Consider the following 5,045-nt stretch of genomic DNA (forward strand, 5'->3'; position numbering starts at 1 on the left):
TCTCGTGATTCGTATCAGTAGTAACGTGCTAAAACACTAAAGAGCAGCTGCAGTGTCTTATATAATTATACCCCACCAAAAAAAAAAGTCTTAATAAACGATAACGTTCCATGACACAATTTAACTGACTGTATACAAATCAACGAACGTTCGCTAATTCACTGCCTAGGCAAATGAATCCACGGGAGAGACACTTCTGTCGAAATACCATAACCACCCTCCACCCCCATACCCCACCCCGCCCCCCTCACCCCGCCCATCAATACACACACACACCTGAAGGAATGGGGGGGAAAAAATTGCAAAAAACACAAGAAAAATATCCGGGAGTAAGATATCAAAGGAGGTGGGGAGGAACTTCACTCCATTTCACCGACTATACCCCACCCCCACGCCTTCGCCTTGAAGAGAGAGACAGACAGAGAGAGAGAGAGAGAGAGAGAGAGGTAGGGGTGGGATATAGAGAGGGAAAAGCAAACTCAAGTCACGGTGTTTGAGCATTCGTTTGAGAATCGCTCAACTGCACATGTAACACTAACGAATCGAGAGCTGCGGATCATAAACGTGCATCAAATTCGCAACCAAGAAAAAAAAGAAAAAGAAAAAAAGTTAAAAAAAAAAGAAAAAAAAGAAGAAGTAAAACCCGCACAGCCCAGCGCTGACAGAAATTACGAAGTGTGTAAAGACAGCCGACATCAAACAACATCATCAAAAAAAAAAAAAAAAAAAAAAAATCAATCTCTCCTCCTCCTCCTCCTCCTCCTCTTCCTCGCAGGTCGCAGAGGCGTGGGAAGAACAAAGTGTACGTCAAAAACTAATTCTGATGTCGAGATGTTCAAGCAATCATTCCTCTTCTAACACCCCCCTCCCCCCCCCCCCCCCCACACACACACACCCTACCCCCTTTTTTTTAACGGGGGCTGAGGGGGCGGTGGGGGGAGGGAAGGGGTGAGGGGGGGTTGGATATGTGGATTTTACCTTCTGGAAGCAAGTGATGGTCTGGCTGATGCAGAGTAAAAAGGGAGAGAAAAAAACCACCACCAACAACAAACAGCAAAACATGCCACACAAAGTCAACGCAATGCAATAAAGTGGTAGCATTAAACGATAATGGCACTTAATTAGTTCCCTCATATCTTTTTCTTTAGATGAGTAGTGCTATCCAACAATGATTGTGTAATAAAATAAAAAAATATATATATATAACCCTCCAGCTCTGAACCAGTTTTTTTCTTCTTCTTTAAAGATGATATCATATACTATAATCTATCCCAAAAGGAGAAATATGGTTTATTCTTCAGAAAGAGAAAGAGAGAGAGACAGACAGACAGACAGATACAGGGACAGAGACAGAGAGAGACACACAGAGAGACAGACACAGATAACAGACAGACAGAGACAGACAGACATATGGTCAGACAGAGACAGACATGCAGACAAACGTACAGACAGAGAGACAGACACTGTTGAAAGAATTGAATGGGGTTCACAGAGGAGTTGGGAGGTGGGTGGGGGGGGGGGGGGGGGGAGGGGAGGGGAGGGGGGCGGAAGACGGAAATGGGGTGTGGGGGGGTGGAGTAGTGGGGGCGTGCCACCTTCCTTACAGGGTGATTAAACCTTTGCTCTTGAAGGAAGCCTGGACCTGCTCCACACGAGGTGACCTTCTTCATGCAGGGGGAGTGTGTTCCTTCTTCATGCAGGGTGAGTGTGTTCCTTCATCATACAGGGGGAGTATTTCCTTCTTCATACAGGGGGATTGTGTTCCTTCTTCATACAGGGGGAGTGTGTCCCTTCTTCATACAAGGGGGGGGGGGGGGGTATTTCCTTCTTCATGCATGGGGAGTGTGTTCCTTCTTCATGCAGGAGGAGTGTTCCTTCTTCATACAAGGGGGAGGGGGGGGGGTATTTCCTTCTTCATGCATGGGGAGTGTGTTCCTTCTTCATGCAGGGGGAGTGTGTTCCTTCTTCATACAGGGGGAGTATTTCCTTCTTCATACAGGGAGAGTGTGTTCCTTCTTCATACAAGGGGGGGTATGTTCCTCTTCGTACAGAAGGAGTGTGTTCCTTCTTCATAAAGGGGGTAGTGTGTTCCTTCTTCATACAGGGGGAGTGGGTTCCTTCGTCATACAGGGGGAGTATGTTCCTTCTTCATACAAGGGGGAGTGTGTTCCTTCTTCATACAAGGGGGAGTGTGTTCCTTCTTCATACAGGGGGGAGTGTGTTCCTTCTTCATACAAGGGGGAGTGTGTTCCTTCTTCATACAAGGGGGAGTGTGTTCCTTCTTCATACAAGGGGGAGTATGTTCCTTCTTCGTACAGAAGAAGTGTGTTCCTTCTTCATAAAGGGGGGAGTGTGTTCCTTCTTCATAAAGGGGGGAGTATGTTCCTTCTTCATACAAGGGGGAGTGTGTTCCTTCTTCATACAGGGGGACTGGGTTCCTTCTTCATGCAGGGAGGAGTGGGTTCCTTCTTCACGCAGAGGGAGTGTGTTCCTTCTTCATACAGGGGAGTGGGTTCCTTCTTCATACAGAGGGAGTGTGTTCCTTCTTTATACAGGGGGAGTGTGTTCCTTCTCCTCTGGAATATGAAAGATTAATAGGGAAAGATAGATAGCTAGATATGAAAGCGAATATAAAGAAAATATATATGAAAATAGAAGGGAAGTAAAAAAAAAAAAAAAAAAAAAAAAAAAAAAAAACAAAAAAACAAGCAAAAAGACAGAAGGAGCGGAGGAAAGAAAGGAAGAAAGTAAGAAAGAGAAAGAACGAAAGAAAGAAAGAAAGACACTGGCTTAAAGGAAGCAAGAAGGAAACAAACAAGAGGAAGGAAATAGAGAGTTTCAGTTTCAGTTTCAGTAGCTCAAGGAGACGTCACTGCGTTCGGACAAATCCATATACGCTACACCACATCTGCCAAGCAGATGCCAGACCAGCAGCGTAACTCAACGCGCTCAGTCAGGCCTTGAGAAAAAAAAAGGTGAATAAATAATAGATAAATTAAAAAAAATAACACCTACTACTACTAATAATAATATGTATAAGGCGCGAAAACCTGATGAAGTCTACTATAAGCGTGCATAAATAATTAAATAAATAATAATTATAATATAAAAAGGTAGTAATAATAATAATAATAATAATAATAATAATAATGATAATAATAATAATAATAATAATAATAATAATAATAATAATAATAAATAAATAAATAAATAAATAAAAAAAGACAACAATGATGATAAATAAGCAAATAAATGTAAAAAATGAGACACCATTACAATAAACAAATGCGTAAAAGGATATGACCAAACATGCGTTCACAGTATGAAAGACGTAAAAAAAATAAAGTACTGAGCCCCAAAACAAAACCAAACACACCCAAAAACATTTTACCCATCTACCCCCTCCCCCACAATCATTTCTAGGTAGTATCGCGCTTCACGGAACACCAAAACAAAAAAACAACACACACACCACAAAACCCCCCAAAATACGCCCCTACGCCCCCCAACCCCCACAATATAACAAATATATATATATATAGAGGAGAAAAGAGAGAGAGATTTTAAGATTCAGATTAAATGGTTTTAAGACTTAAGCAACATGTATTCACCGTGGAAAACAGCCCCCCCCCTCCCACCCTTTTTGAAGTTCCCCCCCTCCCACACTTTTCACAAAAATTCTATTGCTTTGGGAAGGGGAAAAAAAATTTTTTAAAAGGTATGAAAAAGCCACAATCAGTTTGGGAAAATTTCTGAGGTTGTTTTTTAAGTAAACCCCGGGGGCCCCTGACCGAAAACGTTGTCACCGGGGGGGGGGGAGGGGAAAAGGGAGAAAAAGAGAGGGGGGAGAGGGGAGAGAGAAAAGAGGGGGGAATAAAAAAAAAAAAAAATAACAATTTTCTTTTTAATTTTTTATCTTCACAATCGATTTTAAAATTTCATTTCCCCCCAAAGAAACAATTTTTAAAAGTTGGGGGAAAAATAAATCAATGGGGTTTTTTATGCTAAGAATTGGGGTTTTTGAAATGAAGCTTTTGTATTTTGAGATCATTTTTCGCTGAGTCACTTCCCCTGTTTTTAAGCTTTGGTAAAAAATTTTGCCCAAACTGTTTGAATGTTGCAATTTTACACAAAAAACCCATGGTTTTATTTTTGTTTTTCCGTTTTTTTTTTGTAAAAATATTTTGTCTTAAATCATCGGTTGGGTGTTGCACTCGACAGAAATGGGGTTTTTTCTTTTAATTTGGCATTTTTCCCAAAAGGACCGATAAAATAACCCCCTAGTCAAAAAGAAAAAGCGTTTTTAATTTTTGTGTTTTTATGGGCAGAATGCCAAGCCCTTTTAATCGAAATGAATGGGTTTCTCGGGAAATTTTAAAATTTTTTATACTTTCGAAAGTAAGGTTCTAAAGAAAAATTCAGGGTTTTTAAAAAAATCGGGACACAATTCTTTCCGTTTCCTTTTTAATTTTTTTCATTCCCCCCTTGAAAAAAGCAGTCAGATATTTCGTTCTTTTTTTCTCGTAAAAAACCAGTTAATCTCTTGTACCCCCTTTATTAAGGCCCAAAAAAAACCCCAAAAACCTTAAAATTTGTTAAAGTCTCTGGACAAACCGTTTTACCCGCAATCTTTACCATTGTCAAGATTTTTTTAAAAAAGCATTTTTGTATGATTTTTTAGGAAATTTTTCTATTTTCCTTTTGGGGAAGCGTAGCCAATAACGAAAATTTCATTTACTTTTGGGGGTTAAACCAAGTGTTTTATGCCCCCCTTTCACCTTTTTAACCCTGTGTTTGGGCGTTTTTTTGGGGTTTCATTAAAAAAAAGGTTTTTTTTTTTTTTAAAGCAAATAAATGGCCTTTTTTAATGCGGTTTTGATTTTTTAGCAAGCCCCCCAAAACCCCTGACCCCCTTTTAAAAAACCCTGGGTTTAATTTGTGTTTTCAAAAAATTTGAAAGACAAGCGGGTGGAGTTACATCACCAATTTAACCCCCAACATTTTGGGTTTTAAATTTTTATCAAGAATTCCAGCTTTTTCTTTTT

This window comes from Babylonia areolata, chromosome 23, assembly GCF_041734735.1.
Source record: "Babylonia areolata isolate BAREFJ2019XMU chromosome 23, ASM4173473v1, whole genome shotgun sequence".
In the NCBI taxonomy this organism is placed as follows: domain Eukaryota; kingdom Metazoa; phylum Mollusca; class Gastropoda; order Neogastropoda; family Buccinidae; genus Babylonia; species Babylonia areolata.